Below are 17,832 nucleotides of genomic sequence, written 5' to 3'. Positions count from 1 at the left end.
CGCGGCATCACCATGGGTATCACGTGGTTCCCGGAACACGCGGGGGAGTGTGCATCCTCACCGAACCACAACGAGACGGCCCATTCGGAGGCGCGAGCGCTTACCCTCCACGCCCTCGAGAGTGACCGTTCCGGGTGGTGGTTCAAAACCAAGGACCGAATGGTCAATTATGGCGGAGTTATTAAGCGTTACTGCGTAGCACGACGGTCAATGCCGCCTCCTCAACCGGCACTCAGTGGGGAGAAGGCCGTCACCATAAGGCAGATACAGACCGGGCCACTCTGCGCCCCAGCAGTGTCACACGTGCTTCACCCAGACTCTATCCGAGTGGTGTGTGCAGTGTTTGTGCAGTGGGCCCGGCGGACCAATGACACAGCATGTGCTGTTCCCGACCGAATCTTGCTCCAGGACATACCCGCCCGAATTTGGAAGTGTAGTGCAGTCTAAAGGCAAGGACCCTCAACTTTTGGCTGTCTAGCAGGCCTGCGGTGCGCTCGAAAAGCACGAGCCTCGCGACCTGCCACAAACAAGCCGATCTGGGGTAGTGCAGAGTGGGGCATAGGCTCCGGACAGCGAAGTTTGCCGCGCGAGCGCAGCGCCAGCCGCGACAGACACGCGCAACTCTGGGTCGGTCCCGCCGCGCCGACCGCCTTCAGCGCCAGTGAACGCAACTCAGCAAAAAACGTTTGTTTCAACGTTATTGCGCGTATATGTACTACATAGTGCAACAAAGTCATGCAAAATGTTATACAGTCGGGGGAAGCCTCCAAATAAAACGGGGCACTGATAAAAGGCTGTCGCCTCACTGCCGAGCCGTATACGCTAGCACAACTGGGAAGCATCTGTTCAAGGCTTTGCATTCTCCCGCGGATTCTTCTTCTCTATTTTTTTTTTCGCAGATACCGAGCATGGTTACTGAATATTGAAAGGCCCACATTAAGCGAGCGGATTACATGCTGCCTTGGTGTACGAGCAGCTTGCTAGTAGGGTGGCTAGCAGGCGGTAAATACACACAAGTGCGCATTAAATTTGGTAACAAAGAGGGCCCCCGAACACAGGTATAGCAGAGTAGTTTATCACCCAGCGGTTCTACTCTGCTTCATCTAATATTCCACGTGCTTATACCGCCGAATTAAATACATATAACCACATATGGGGCGCGGGCGCTTATTGGCGTTAATGTTCCCCAATGTTTCGCGAGCATTTGGATACCATAAAATCACCGCCTTTTCTTGCAAAAGAAACAATGAAATTGTTGTCTAAGCCACTGAAAAGCAAAGAAAAATAGAGCTAAGACGTGCCGCAGTCAAAGTGTGAACAATATGTACATAGGAAGAAAAATTTCGCGTTCGGGGAGGAGGAGGAGGAAGACAAACTTTATTTATCCCATCCATTGTGATTGCGGTCACTCCGGACCAGTGAGGGGTGCACTCAGGGAACTAAATTTTTTCTCCCGTGACTTTTGTTGCAAAAGTGTTGACGGTAATAAAAGCGCTACTATTCCTTCCTAAGGGAGATCTCCTGCCGAACCCGTTGGCGTGGAGAGAAAAAAAATACTCGAATATGAATATTCCGTAATTTATTCCGATAGGCCTATTAGATGTTCTGCTTACACCTCCCCCATCCCATCCCTGTCCAAAGGAATTTCTTGTGATAGCCTTCTCGTGATGAGTTTCTTTTTTGGGGGCGTGTTTACATATATGCAGCTAACGTACTGGGCTACAACCAGAAGCCCAAAAGTTTCTCGGCGAAGCGGGCACTTATTAACGTCCGCACTTTCGCTATACCCCAACAAACGTGAATTTCATACTGTTACATGTATGGAGGATCACATTCGGATCAAAGACTTATATGTAACTCCCGTGTGGTCCAGAGTCGCATGCAAGTGCACTCACATGGATGGAATACCCCGCGCGGAAACATCGCGCAACGTCTGATATATTTGCAGACAAAGCCTCCTCTTTTGTGGAGTGAACAATATAAATTACGTTTTCTTTTGAAGCGAAACATGCTAATCTTGAGAAAGGTTTGCCCCGCAGTCAGGCTGTACAAGCGTTTCTCTTCTGGGCATCACGCCTATGCGGCCTTTATATGCCTTCTCATACGCGAGTTCAACCGAATAAATCCTTCTCCATTCACATGCACTATGTGGTAGGATTACTTTACAATCTCTTACTTCGTTTTAAGCTCAAAAGGGGCGACTAATATGCTTAATCCGCGCTGCAAAAAGAAGAGCGCCCCCGAGTCAGCAGCGTACCGGCTTGCGGGGACCGACCCAGTGTCGCGCATACTGCCGAAGGGGGCGCTGGGTGTCGCGGGCTCCGTGTCGCCCTCTGCGCGCTGTCCGGAGCCTATAGCCCCTGGTCGACGCTTAGCCAACGTCGCGACACTTCAAACCGTCGGTTGCCGGCTTTTTAATAAAGTTATTCCTATCCTATCCTATCCCATCCCTATGCCGCATTTTCCTGAACACCAACTTTTTCTTCCGTAACAAAGATCTTCTCTATCTCTGTCTTCGCAAAAAGCAAACATGTTCAGTCCGGCTTTACACATCGGCGAATAAATGCTTTGAGTAAACGCTTTTGAATAAAAGCCCTCGTCAGACGTGGGCGTATCGGAGGTCACGACGGTGATACTCCAGGTCCACAAAACGCCAAAATAAAGATCCGCTAAAATAAGTTTAGAAGCGCCATACTTTGAATTCCGGCGTAACAGGCCGAAGGTAGCTAAACAGTGCGAAAAGCACGAAATCGCAACGCTGCTAACACCAACTTCCACGGCCGCTCGATGAAAATTGCGCGCTTGCGTGCGTTCTCATCCAGCAGTTGTGTTTACTTAGCTGAAAATCTATTTATGTGGATGGTAGCACTTTTTTTGGTGCTCAACCTCGAACGTGAGACGAGTTAACGAGCTGAAAACAGCTGAAGTGGCTGAAACAACTATTTTAAACTCGGCGGTTACTAAAGCAATGATGATGATCTAATCACATGGAAGCAAATTACGTTTACAAGCTTAGCGTGCAAAATTTACAAAGTTTATTATTTGGATTACAGTTTGCTAAAATACTTTAGTATTATATACTAATACGATCAGTATAAAGGTATGTTTGATTACACCTTGCCCAATCTTGCCTAATCACACACCAGCGCTTGTTATCGCTGACGCCGACAGCGCCCCGTGTGGAAATAGTTTTAATGAACTCTGAACTCCAAAAATAGTTCAGTTTATCTTTATCTGTACCGCGCGAAAGTATACCTCAGCAGAACACGTCAAATATGTATCCCCACCGCACGGTCGTGCGGTTGACTTCTGCGCCTTGAAAACGTGTGCAGCCTGTAGTTGCCAGCCAGTTTAACATATGTGCAGCGCAAGTTGCAGCGGTGTGTGGTGCCATAACGCATCTGTCACGCGTGCGCCGGGTTTCACTCACTTGGTTGAACGTCGCGTTTGGTCTTGGGTAAGTTTTTGCTATTTTCGTTAACTGCCCAGACGTTTTGACTGCTCCGCGTGATGTTTTGCACTAGCCGGACGGACTCGACGGGTCATGACTTCACAAAGACGTTTTCCTCCGGCTGCGTACAAGGCTGTACCGGCTGTGCTGTACTGTACGTCGCTTGCAACGGTGCGCGACAAACGGCGCGGGAAATTTGAACTCCACCCCAAAAGCCGCAAGTGTTTTCGTCCTGTGCTTCCGCCCCCTATAATTTGTTGCAATGTTTTTGTGGTGGTAATCAAAACGAGTAGAGAGCGTGGGCCACGATAAACGAGCTGCAGTTTCCACAAGCCTTCATGTCGCTGCCCACAGCTAGCTCGGCGCCTGCCCTGTGAACTTTGTGCTCGCCATCCATGCTTTTGTTGCGCTTCGAACCTCGGTGTCGGTCTTGTGGGCGAATGAAGCTCGTATTTTTTTCTACCGATAGAGACCTTTATCCAGTACCTGTCGCGCCTAACGGCAGCCATGCCCATCTACCTACTGCAAACACGCCCCCCCCCCCCCTCCCCCCGAAGATCTTGCAGTCCACAAAAACCGTGCACAAAACGTCCTCGTCTCTCTACATCTCCTCATCACCATTCCGTTCTTGCGGAGGCCACGGAAGCAAGTGCACATTTCGCACTGGCACTAAGGTCCTTTCTTTTTTGTCTTCGTTACTCAATGGTAGCTATGCGCTCGTTTTCCTTTTTTGTTTTACTTTTTTTGCTGTGCGCGTGTGTATGCGGGTACGAACGCACTGCGAGCTGGTAAAAAAAATCTGGGTTGAAAATGCAAAGCTCCTGACACCAGCAGCTGGTCTCCCAGCAGCAAGCTGAAAGTACAGTCGTCAGCACGTCTGCCTAGAGCACTGGAACAGCCAGCGTTTGGCTTCACGGACGACGCCTACCGATAACGTTTGGTTCGAGATAGTCCGCAACTGAGCATGTGTCGCCGCACTGATGACACTGCCCTCGTCTTTATCGCAACGCCAGTCCGCAGCCGCGATCGCAAACTGTCGCAGGTGAAGGTGCTGCATTACGCGGAACCAAGCCGAGATAACAAGTCTTGGTTAACGCTGCAGCAAAATGTTTGCGCGCAGCAACTTTGACGCGCAGTTTTCTCCCGCGATATGCCAGCATTTGTATTGTTTTTCTTCATGCCCCCGCGTCCACTTTTAGCACTGTTGGCTATTTGCCGCCGGTGGGTGGATATTATGAATAGTGTCGCCGACTGTCTCGTGGGGTTTAATGGTTTAATAAGCCCTACAGTTTGAGAAATGGGATAGTGGGAGCAGTCCGATGTACTTTCTCTTTGTTACACAATTTAACAGGACGCGTGGATATTTAGATCGCTTTATTCAAATCAAACGCGTGCTGTGGGAAAGCTCGAAAAAAAAAGCAAGAGGAACTTTCCTTACAAAGTAACGGTTAAATCCTGTGACGGCCGAACTGAAAGTCTGTTGTTGCTATTAGAGAGTTTTAGCTGACCGTTTCTGACGGTCCGCTCCGCTCCGATAGCAAGCGGGAGCGCCATTGCGCATGCTTGGCGCGCTAGCGAGCTACCGGAGATACCATGGGGCGGGGCTCCGCTCCGCTAACCGGGGCCTCTTAGCGGTTGGTCGCGGCAGCTTAGGCTACGGTACGGAATTTTAACATGGCTGCCCCCGCGATGCGAGCGCGCTACGGGTAGCTACGGGGAACTCCGTTCCTTCAGTTGAAACACGAGCGACGAAGCCGCGAAAGCGCTTCCGAATAGGCAATGGTGCCACACACTTTAAAGATCTTTAGAAGGGAAGCGAAAAACGTCTACTGAAGCGCGGGGCTGCTTCTATGCAGCGCCGAGAACCTTGGCTTGGCTATTCCAAATTTTATCGGCTTCTTTTGTTACTTAGAAAAATTATACATTGTCATCGACTACATTACACAAAAAAAAAAGGTTAAATGAGGCGAAGAAACACGGTATTTTCCTTTGTTTGGGCGACCAAATACAAATTCTTATGTTTCCTTTAGGATGAAGTTTTGGCTTACACGCGCACGCGAAACGACCAGTCACGCGAATAATTCCCCGTCGAGGGAGATACGGTTATCGCTTAGCTAAAAGCCTTTCGGCTGCTGACGCTCCGGTTGTGCTGAGCGGGACGTCGGGAGCAAAGCGGAGCGTCAAAAACGGTCAGCTAAAACTCTCTATTGTTGCTAGTAGGTAATCGCGGCTCCTCCCGATTGCCGAGACTACGTATTGTTTTCTGGAGTGAGTGGTAAAGTGATCATACAATAGTGGGGTCTCTCCGTAGACACTCCCACTCTCCTTGAATAGCCTCCCACAGCTCCTCCAAGTTCGCAGTAGCGAGGCTGCAGTGTGGCGAGATTCTTTTAAATGCGAATGCATTTATTAGTCGGGGGTTGTCTTGCGTCCATCGAGCGGCGTGCGCCTGCATTCCTCCAGCGCGAGCGCACGTGAGCGCGCGCCTCGTAGTTCTGCCTTCGTCGTCGTCGTCGTCGTAAATGCGAATGCATTTCTTAGTCGGGGGTTGTCGTGCTCCGTCGGCGTGCGCCCGCAGGTGTTATCTCTCCGCGCTCAATGCCGAACGCATGCGCTTGAAGCGAGCTGTACTAGTTTGCTCGAAGCGGCAAGGACGGCGAGTACTGCGGTGTTAGTCTCGTGTCTAACGTGTATGGGAACTTGATATCGCACGCCGTTGCCACGTCTCCCGTTCGAGACACGTCTCCGTACAAGGACTTGTACACCCTTGCGTACACCGGAGACGGAGTCTTTGTGGTGACCGTGTACCTCGCGCCCAACCTCGCTCGAGACGCCGTTGCCGCGCAACTGGACGCGGCTATGGAAAGTGTGCGCGTGCGCTCCAAACCCTCTGACCCCATAGTCTTGGTTGGCGACTTCAACGTTGACGTGCGCAAGAAGAGTGGCGAGTGGCTGGTCGAGTACATGCAGACCAGGCACTCTATGCATTGTCTCTCTGCCGGCTTCGACACGTGCCCCACTACCATTCACGGGAGTTGCATTGATCTGGTCTTTACGCGAAACTGTGACGCGCGGATGCTTCTCAAAGACCCTTTGACCGTGCACTTTAGCGATCACAAGGCAGTGATTGTGGCCGTCAGGTACAACGATAACACAAACAGGTGCTGATGAATAAATGATTACGTTCACACTCTCGTCATTAATTACGCCATTACTCGCAACGCACTCATCGGTGCACCCAATGCATTCGCATTTCTGCACGATTCCCTTCGGGGAGGTGCGGGGGAATTTTTTTCAGTAGCCCCCCCCCCCCCATGTTTTCTATAATACTTAAATTTGGACTCTGCCAGCTGATCTATGCTGAGGCTGAAGCTGTCCAAACAATCTTTAACAATATGTGCTGTGTGGACAGAAGCCCCATCCTGCTGGAAATGGAAGAGTCCATCAGGGAGGACGTGGGGGATGAGGACCGTCTGTATGGTATCCACGTAGGAAGTAGCCGTCATCCTTCCTTCGATTCCATGCAGAGGCCCAAGTCCTCCCTAGCTTATTGCTCCCCAGATACTTACTGATGTGCAGCCGCTGTATCACACATTCCAAGCATAGTTCTCACCGTACCTGCGAGGTAGTAGATAAAAACAGGTTATTTCCCAATCCTTAACGTTAAGAAGCAAGGTGTGAACCGCTGTGAAAGTGCACCGGTTTAGGACTTATGCTAATACCACTTTTTTAAAAAATTTATCATTCTTAAAGGGGCCATGCCGAGGGATTTCATGTTTTATAGTGGCTTGTCCGGCAGCAAATGATGCCGTATTCACTGAGCAGGGTTCGCACAGGTCCTTGAAAACCTTGAAAACCCTTGAATTTAGAAGTGTCAATTTCAAGGCCTGGAAAGTCCTGGAATTTTTAAATGGTCCTTGAAAACCCTTGATTTTTCCGGAGAGAATCAATGTCCCTGTCTTTTCACAAGAACTTAGTGTTTGTCGTGGATTTTAGGTGCTAAGAAATGCAAAGAAACATTGTAGCAATCAAGATTAAGGGGGCTCACTGGTCTTAAACCAAAAAAGTTTATTTTTGCAGTTATGATGATGAAAATTGGGGGACAGATGTAGTTTTTCATTCTGATTGTAGATATAAAATTTGTTTTTGAGTAAAAAGATTATATTCAGATTTATTTGTATTTTTATATTCGATTTTTTTGACATCCTTTGTAAAACAACTGCTGGAGGGATGCAGCTAAACAGGGTACCAGTGAACTGTGCACAAATCGAGGAGTGCAATAAGACTAACATTATCGTTCTATCTGGTCTGTAGCAGAAGTTACAACCATTTGAAATTTGGGCTTCAGAGATGGCAACCAGAAAAACCGGTTTTCCCTTCCAACCCCAAACTTCAAATGGTTGTAATTTCTGCTACAGACCAGATAGAACGATAATGTTAGTCTTATTGCACTCCTTGATTTGTGCACAGTTCACTGGTACCCTGTTTAGCTGCATCCCTCCAGCAGTTGTTTTACAAAGGATGTCAAAAAATCGAATATAAAAATACAAATAAATTTGAATATAATCATTTTACTCAAAAACAAATTTTATATCTACAATAAGAATTAAAAACTACATATGTCCCCCAATTTTCATCATCATAACTGCAAAAATAAACTTTTTGATCAAAGACCAGTGAGCCCCCTTAAGTGTATTTTGCGTGAAATGACAAGTTTGGGGAATTTTTTTACTACAAGGCAGCATTGGGAGCAGGCACTTGTCAATCCAATCCATGTCACTATACAATCCAGTGAAAGCCAGCTACTGTTCTCTATCTTGCATCTTCCATCTAGTCTGGATGCTCGCTCCTTGCATGTTTGCTGTGCCTTATACGATCCATCTGCATTTGTTTTTATGTGCAAATGGTGGACGTGCACATTGTTCATCCTGCCTTGCTGCAATACTTGCTGATTTAATTTCAACTGATAGTTTGCTGACAAAGAAGGAGATGCAGGCAACATTAACGAACTTTTGAAATCAAACAGCTTACCAACCATGAAATAAAAAATAGAGCTGGGGGAGCAGTCACGAACCCGTTGGTGCCTATCTAAATGTGCACTAATGTGCTTAGGTATTGTGCAACATTGTGTTGAAAAAGTTATAAAATAATACCTGATAAAACATTAGACGGGGACCTTGAAAATGGTTTTCTGGTCCTTGAAAACTCTTGAATTTTTGCTTTTGAAGCCTGTACGAACCCTGCTGAGAAATGAATCAATTTAGGTTAAAATTTTGAGTCTCTGGCGAAATCACATGGTCTTCTGGCATCTCCCATGAAGTCGTAAGTGCACGTATTCAAATGAACTTCCAGTGCGTCACTCGGTTCTGCAGCCATGCTAGCTGCCAGTCCTCCCAGAAGGCGCTACCATATTCATCCACGGACATTCATTCGTCCGCCGTTGCTTTGTTTATGGCCGTATTTGCACGTGGCTTGTTTTTGTTACTGTAGAAAGTAATCGTTTCGTGAAACATGGGGTACCCTCGACAAACAGGGTCACGTAAGACGACATTGCTTATGCCAATTGGCCAGTGTCGTGTAAGGCAACTTCAAAGCGGCGGACCCATTCCGTACCATGTCAGCAAGACGACCTTCCTTGTAGGACCTAGCCTGCTGGACTCTTCAGACGTCCCGTGGCCGCACACATCGTTCGTCTCTTTAGGGAAATCGCTGTCTCTCTTGCAGCGTCAACCGCCAAGACATCGCCGTGGTCCATGTGGAGCATTTGCGAAAGCGCACATGGCATATAAAGGCATTGCTGGCTATCGCACGTGCGCAGTACTGCATTGTTGTCATCACAGAGCGACCATGTGTTCCGGTCTGGTCTTATCGGTGCGCACCGAGACTTGTTACGCGTGGTTCTGGAGCCTGCAGTGTTTTCAGTAGCGATCGTTTGCGATCGCAGCTGCAGACCGGTGTGGCGATAAAGACGAGGGCAGTGTCACCAGTGAAGTGACGCACGCTCAGTTGCAGGCTCTGCCTGCAACACAGGCTGGAGGTTGTTGGAATTGCAAACCTGGACCTCGGTGTCGCTGCTGGGAATTGCCGGACAAGCGTGGTCTGGCGGGGCCCCTGGGAAACCAGGGGTTGTCCGTGCCAAGACACTACCAGAACATCATACCATCCACCTCATGGGTCTAGGTCACGTTTCGTCATAGAGAATCGGCGGACTGTAACGTGGTCCAGTGGCCTCTAGCGGGAAATCGGAGACGTCCCCAAAGGGGGAGACCTGGCATTGGACCGTCCAAGGCGTACTCAAATTTCCCTGGACTTCCCGAAGTCCACGCCCGGAGGTTACCCTCTGCTCACGCATCAGTTGCCTGGGTTTAACAAGGTGGCAGAAGCCCCCTCCAGGTGACAATGTGGAGGAGACAACAGTTCCGACTTGCGAGGTTCGCCCATGGGTCACAGGGGGGGGGGGGGGTAGCACTCTCACGGCCTCGATAATCACCATGCGAGGGCATCGGTGGCAAACCCACCAACCTACTCGCAGAGGTACCAACCAGTCTCCTCTTGGGGGTATAACAGAAAGACCGACGGAATGCCCATTTCTTGCGGCAAGGGAGTGTGGAGTTCCGTGGTAAATTACCTGGTCTCCTTAGTGCATTTTGATGATACCTGGATTTCCACCCCTGCAGCTGCCGGCCAAATGCCACGCAGCTGTTTGGGTGACCCCTATTAGCCTTTCATTTCACAACCTTCCAGGAGTTCCGCTGTTTCCCAGCGGGAACCTTGTGGAGGTTTGGGTCACCAGGAGAGCCAGTTCGGCCACCTTCCATAACTAGGCACTCCCACTCCAGTGTCGTACCCGTTCCTCTAAAAGAGGAACGAAAGCTCGTTCCTTTTAAATTTTAATCGAGTTCCCGTTACAAGTTCTCTTAATGGGAAAAGAACCCGTTCCAGTTATACCTTGAGCATTGGAATGTGTCGTTAGCGCCAGATTTGATTTTTAAATTAAAATATTGTCACATAATCTTAAGGCAAAACAAAGTAAGCAATTTAAAACTCACATCGAACTACATATATTATACAATAATGAAAACCGCCGGGAACAGATTATCTGGAGATAAGAGTCCAAAGAAATGTTTATAGGCGAATTTTTTCAGGGTGCACCGGACATACTCCAGACATGTAACTGCAACTTTAGTGCTCGTCTATTACAAGTGCAACACATATGGCACTTTCCACTTTGATTTTCAAATGCGCAGTCGGGATACTGCAGTTCAGATGTGCAAATAGAAAATTACTCACGCACGAACGTAATTAAATTTCTTGCTCACGAAACCGCATCGAAATGAACAACACATGCGTTTAATGAATGCTGCTTCGGTATTACCAAATGCGTGGGAAAAAATGTCCAGAATACATATTCGCAACCTAATAGGGTAGAGTCCCTTGTTTGAACTCAGCAAGAGTTGCATCTTGATGTTGGAGTCACAGGCCCATTTTTTCATCAACACTTCGTTGGCAATGTTGAAGAGCCGTGCCACCGAATCGCTTGAGGGTACTGCCGGGTTGTACTTAAGGGAAAGTTGGTTTAATCCCTCGAAGTTCTTCATATGCGACAGGGGGTAGTCAACTGGTACTAGCAGGTACCCCGACAGCTCATCCCGTGCCTCGGCTGGAAGGGTTCGGTGCCCGAACGAGAAGAAATCTTCAGGCGCGGTTGAAGTGGCAGTATCTGCGCTGGGTGGTTTGGTCACAGTAGCGAACTGTCTTTACGTTGATGGTCGCCTAGTCCCACATAGAACGGTCTGGGATCCACGACAGCTTAAAACCTGGGGTTAAGCCACTGGCGACAACGAACTCGCGCTTTCCTTCGAGGTGACCAAACCTGCAATCCCGAACAATTCATTAGAAAAGCAGCGTACTTAATCCCAGATGCTGACATCGTTTACCTCTTTCCGATCCCGGCGAGAACTGCACTTGCCAGAGGGCCACGTTATGACAGTCCCTTCTTTGGCCTCGTGGTTACTTCTCCAGGGTAGTCAGGGCCTGAAGCAATGAATATGGGTTCCTGTCGCTGAAGTACGTCCAGCACACAGGAGAGTGGCTTCATGACCTGTGAAGGATAACATGTTTCACACTTTGTTAATTCACAGTGAAAGAAATAGCTGGTTGTGGGCATGCAGTAATCTCAACTGGTAAAAACGTCTGAGACGAATGCATATATTTGAGAACCAGTAGCCCACGGGAGCTAAAACAAAAACACCAACCTTACAGCGTTGTTAGCAAACTCCGATTCGTGACTGTTGTCAAATTGGGCAGCTTATAGGAAGAGAAACACAGTAGCGGCCTGTGAATTTGTGTATTAGCTTCAGCGCCCTAAAGCCTTGGCATCAAACACAACCAAATCCTAGCTATGGAACGCTTACATAAGGAACGCCGTTCCTTTGTAAACCTAATGAGTTACCGTTACAGATCCACCGACCCTTAAAGGAGTACTGACACTAAATTTCTCGCTTTCAGTTTTTATGCTCGAAGAGTACCTATTGGCCCAGTAATTATGAAAATAGAACCGAAAGCCGTCAGCCGCCAACACAGAATTAATTATAGCACGTTTCTTGCAACCGGTTTCAAATTCTGTCGCCGCGCGGGAAAATGGCCGTTCGAAGGCCAGCCTGCAAGCGGGCCAGTCTGACGTCACGGTCTCACCCGTGACGTCAGGCACGTTCGCCGCATCGTCTGCTACGATTGCACATGGTCCGCACTCGCCCGAGCAGTCGATATGTCGTCTGAATCGTCAGATTCGGATGAGTCGCTGCCACCCGACAGACAGAGCAACTTTATTTGGCCAGGCGATTAGGCCGGCGATGTCTTCGCCGTCGTCCGTTTTTTAATATCACTGCGGCTCGAACCGGCGCAGACCGTGATAACAGCTTGTCGCCACTCTTCTACAATCTGATCACGAAAAAGAAGCTCCACATGCGAAAAAGTAGATGTTAGTGTGTGGAAAATTGTGCTAGGAGTTGTTATCAGCGCTGAATTTAAAAGTGGCGTTCAGATATTTGCCGCGATGGTAAGCCTACGCTGACCGGCCGCGGAGGTTCGGCGCTCCGATCCACCACTGCCGGCACCGCGGTGCGGCGAGCGGCCGAAAGATGGCGCCACCTGTGCGCTAGAATCAAAACAGGCCACGGCAGATGTCTTGGTCACCGATCGTGAAACGGAAATTATCGCCAAAATAAAGTTCAGTATGCGAAAAAGGGGATGATAGTGTGGTGAAACGTCGTGTAAGGGATGGTCCTTCGCAGTTGTACAGATACCGGCGATCAAATATTCGCCACGATACAAGCGGACCCGAGCAACGCCGAGCCCGCTGGCTTGGGCGACAGTTCTTGCGGCCGCCGCCGCGCACGAACTCAGTCTACGTTTAGCGCTGCATGTCGTCGCGTGGAAAATAATGCATCTTGGCGTCGTCCTCGGACAGGCCTCCACGAGCAGTACTTCGCATTCCGCGAGCTTGCCATAGCACAACTTGGGCGAGCTCGGCGACGCGCAACACCGCCGCGGTGCGCGTCGACATCGCGCACTGCGCAGTTTTAGGCACCAGTGCAAGGGAACACCATGCGCCGGCCACGAACTGAAGAGCAAAGACGTCGAACACGCAAAGTGCGGAAAGTTTACAAGCATTGCTCACACAGCTACACCCGTACGTCTCCTGTCCAAACGAATACCACCGACAACAGCAGCGCAGGATATCGTTTCCGGTTCCGAAAACTACATGAAGTCACCCTGAACCGGCCAGACACGCCGGCTGATGTTTCGTCCATGTTTCGTCACGCCGAAAGCTATTTCGCTAGTGCTGCCGATTTGTGGAAGCTCGCGGCCGGGACAATCAAAATCGATTTTAGACGTGATTCCGGCCTCGGATCGCTGCAAAAATTTGCGAGGCATCTGTACAAACTATAAGGAAGCCAATTATATAATTTTTTAGGCGTCAATATATGGTGTCAGTACTCCTTTAACGGAACGGTGCGGTTCCTCCGTTCCTCTCAAAAGGAACTAGTTCCACGAATGCCGTTTCGTACAACACTGCCGCACTCCTCAGAAGAAAGGTTACAACTGTAACTGTAATCTTTATATTTTCAAATACTCGGAACCCTGGTGAATGCAATAATCGATGCAGTTTTCTGCATGCATTGCTTGGCAATAATTTTACAGCTCATTAAACTTTGGTGTTTGAACTTGGGGTTCAAAATGGCCTCTTGTCACTGGTGCCCCGAAGTGTAATGAGCTGTAAAATTAGTTCCAAGCGATGTATAAAAAAACTGCTTCGAATATTACATTCACCGCGGTTCATAGTATTACAAAATACAAAGATTAATTTTTCGATCAACCCTGCTTTGTCTACTACTGTTTAGCCAAACATGGCTAATTATCTCTAATTTTCTTTGGAACTAGTTGACCATCTGAGAAAATAGTGGCATATTCGAACTCGGCGGGGAAAAAGCAGCAAGACTGACATGTTTTGCAGAGGTTACTTAGCGATTGAATAAAGCTGTTTTAAGAGAAATGTCCCCCCCCTCAAAGGCTATTTACCGCCATCGTGAAAGCAGTAGTGGAGATAATAAAGCATATTGTCACGCGACGGATTTATATTTGTTAGAGGCACGGGGTGTAAGGCCAGAGACACGCAAATCTCAAATCATTTCAAAGGTGGCCGATGTCCAGCTGGAGTGTCTCCTTGTTCTCTCCTTCTTCAAACTCCGTAGGCACATGGTAGTAGGTGCATGGTTGTAATTCCATGGCGGGTAATATTTGCGTAACAATATCGAGCAGGGGTGACTCCCCAGCCATTTTCTGGTGATTTCTCTGACATCACATGATCTTGTTGGTACAATTCGTGGCCAGCGAACTAAGTCACCAAGACGAAACATGATTGCTTGATTTGTAGAGCGGCCTCTAGTTCCATTTGATCCTATCATGTGAAATGAAATCTAACGAGCAGTTAACGCACTCGTAGCTGTTTTAGTGCTGGTCTATACTAGATCACTCCTGCCCATGTTACGCCACTGTTGTGTGAAATTCGAATTTTTTATACTTGTTACATTGCTTCAGTTGCAAAATGTCTTCGGTGGATAGAGCATTGCGGCTGAGTGAGTTACAAAAGGGTAGTTCTCTCAAGTTGAACAAGTTGTATTTTGTCATAACATGACCGGTCTGTCTTAATATTGTTGTTGATTTCGATGGTATTTAGTGCCAGGTGAAGTCGTAAACTGGGCGCAAATTCGTATACTGTGTGGTGCAAATCTTTGCCCGTGATACAGGGCGTCTGAACATTGTGTAGGCATTGCATTAAATTGCTGTAGTTATGTGATAACTTGCTTTATTTAAGTGTGTGTAGTATGATTGTTGTGGTGCCCACAATAAAATAAGGTAGGCCGTAAGAATCAGATTTTTTTAGTTGTTCTTCTCCAGAATGCAGTATATAAAAGAATGTTGCGTATAAGCATTCTACGCTTGTACACATCTTCCAGTGTAGGGCCACTTGAGGTCATTCTGTGCTGTCTACATGCGCTTACGTTATGTGTAGCGCAGGTTTTATCTTAAAAAAAATATGACAGTCTATGAATTATGTTTGCAAGAACCGTTATACCTAAAGCAATAATTTTAGCAAATATCAATCCTGAGCTCAAGTCATCACAAACAAGAACAGCGTTGTAACGGTGAAAATGACACAAACATGGCAAAATGAATCCTCATGCAGAAAGGATTATGACATGCCTTATAACATGCCTTATGACATTTCCGCTTATATTTTGAGTCTCAGTACAGCTCGTACATAGCTTCTATCAGGACTGGATGGACATGAGAGGCATGTGCTTTGTAATATCGTCAGTCTGGTTGACATTTCGGTACAGCCCAAATGTCGAGCCGGCTGTAATGAGTTCTTTTGGTGTTCTAAAATAGTTGCATTATTCTGTCAAGTTTTCAATGCTTCTGGCATAAATGCCCCTACTCTGCCTGAAGACGTGTACTACCCAGGAACTTTTCTGGAGCGGTCATTCCCTTTAGGTGTAGGTACCACTACTGGATAATGTACAGCCAGTCACTTCAAAGTTCACTATTCAATGCCATATCGAACTTTAAATTTAGCACGAAAAAATAACACAAAGACGGCGGTGTCTGAACATACTCTTGCTGTTGGGCATGTTCTGTGCAGGTTTAGCAAAATCTTGCTCTGTTTGGAATTTTTTCTTGCAAGATCTGAGGAAGGAACTACAATAAGGTCCTACTATTTTGGTTTCAACCATTAGGAGAGGACATACCTTTTAGTGGACGCGTCCACTGTTGCTATTGTTTAGCAGAGTATACAATGCCGGTCTTTGAAGCTAGACGATAAAACAGTTCTTTACAATGTACAAGCAAAGTGACCATATTCCTCAGACCCCAAAGCAGGGTGAGCTGGGGCCACGGTGGGGGAGAAGGAGAGAGAATGAGAGAAAGAGAGAGATAACTTCAGTGAATACCGAAGAGGTTGTCCCCACAAACGGCGGGGCTTGCTCCTTAAGATGTGGGAGAACATAGTGTGGGAGGAAGGAGGGTTGTAAGGAAGAACACGGCTTATAGCTTTGATCACAAATTGCACTTTGTATTGTTACATCTGTACCATGCGGCATTCCTGGCCCTCCAGTTTTTTTTTCTGGCCAGTGACCGATACCCTTTGCTTGAATGATTTGCCCTCAAGAGTTATTAATTTTTGCTGATGTGCAGATTCACCCATAAAGAACAGCATTGTTTTGAGCGTAATGTAATAAAAATCCGCATGTAAGGACGGGACAAGCGAAGGGGGACAACACACAGCCCATACTAACAAACTGGGTTCATTTCCGCGCGCATATACACTCCATCCATCGGCACGTGGGAACAAACAGAACAGAAAAAGCAAGACAACAAAGTAGCTAAAACAGACAAAACACATATTCACTTTACACGCAAGCAGCCACAGACCGGTCAGTTGTCATACAGAAATGTGATTTCTTTAGAAGATAGATATCGATGCAATGCTAATGCACTCGCCACCCGCACGTGCAACTTCCCTTGCCTCTATTATTTCCCGGGTGAGGAGGTCATGGCTCTTAACATCTTACGGATGTTTGCGTGGACATCCTTTTCTATTCACTCTCACTGTTCACTCACCCAGCACCGACTACCATTAAACACTGACATCTTGTCTTCGCGTTAAAAAAGGGAAACATCCGCAATCACGGCAATGTATGCCAAGATGCCTATAAGAAATTATGACATTGTTCCCGTGCTCCCTGAGCCTATAGGTAATACATCGACCGGTCTGGCCGATGTACACTTTTTTGCACTTTAAAGGAATCTTATAAACCACTCCTGTACAGGCAACGAACCTGTTCTGGTGTTTTGTTTTGCACACCACTTCGTTCTGTTTTTGCGCCGTTGACCTGCCGACAGAGCTAGGACAGTTTATTCGTGGCCTCCGCGATTTGCTGCCGGCGGCGAACCGCGCACCGCCGGTAGCCGATCGCGGAGGCCACGGTTTATTAGGCCCGGAGATTGCAACATTGGCCCCCGCTCGCTTGGCGATGCGTTTCAAGTTATGGCTGAGCCGCTGAATGTACGGGATCACTGAAACTTTTTGGTTGCGAGTGGAATTCCCCGCACCCGACGGGCTCCCCAAACCTCGCGCTGACAGCTTAGCCTCTTTGAGCACTTTTTCGGCAACCGATACAAGTGCGAAGGGTATCCAGACTTGGACAACTGCTCCGCCTGTTGCTTGAGGCTTGCTGTCATCGAGTGCGGGCCGGATTTCGCCAAGGCTTTCTTAACGCATAGGGAGACGATGGCCCTCTTGACCATGTTTGAGTGGGCGGACCCAAACGGAAGGAGCGGTTTGTTCGCCCTGGGGGCGTAAGCCCAACAAACGTGATTGTTGGCGAAGTGGAGATTTAGGTCTAAAAATCGGATTTGGGCCTCGTGGGGTAGCTCGCTAGTAACAACTACAGTCGAGCCAGCTTATAACGAAGACATCGGGAAACCGAAATCAGTTCGTTATATCCGCTTTCCGTTATATCTGGACACAAAATCTATGTATACTAATGGTAACGGGAAACGAAGATTTGTTCGTTATAACCGCTATTTCGTTAAAACCGGGTTCGCTATAAGTGGGCTAATGGTTGGAGGTGCTCACTAAAAAGCGCTATGGCCTGCTCAGCGGGGGCTCCGAAGTCGTGGGGAGGACAGTGTAATATTAACAGATAATCATCCACGTAACGGAAAACTTGCAGTACCTTCATTTTATCAAGAGAATCGTGTATTTGTCTTTCAAGGTGTGCAAGGTATAAATCGCTTAGCGCAGGCGCAATGCAAGA

At 47.9% G+C, this 17,832-nt stretch overlaps 1 long non-coding RNA gene across 2 annotated transcripts in view; it reads left to right on the top strand.

The window, feature by feature from the left end:
* The first annotated feature begins 3,223 nt into the window (after positions 1–3,223).
* The window catches only part of LOC144162712 (uncharacterized), a 32,681-nt gene continuing 18,072 nt past the window's right edge, over positions 3,224–17,832 (top strand). Inside the window, exons 1-2 of one of the 2 annotated variants that reach the window (XR_013320749.1) lie at positions 3,224–3,457; positions 3,525–3,668. This is a non-coding gene — a long non-coding RNA (uncharacterized LOC144162712). Of the gene's footprint in view, positions 3,669–17,832 lie in introns of both variants that reach the window. The other variant, XR_013320748.1, reaches the window with a different exon arrangement.

The sequence above is a fragment of the Haemaphysalis longicornis genome, unplaced genomic scaffold, assembly GCF_048455015.1.
Source record: "Haemaphysalis longicornis isolate Haplotype H1 unplaced genomic scaffold, Haemaphysalis longicornis Haplotype H1 scaffold_12, whole genome shotgun sequence".
Classification (NCBI taxonomy): domain Eukaryota; kingdom Metazoa; phylum Arthropoda; class Arachnida; order Ixodida; family Ixodidae; genus Haemaphysalis; species Haemaphysalis longicornis.
This window is presented reverse-complemented; position numbering and strand designations above follow the sequence as displayed.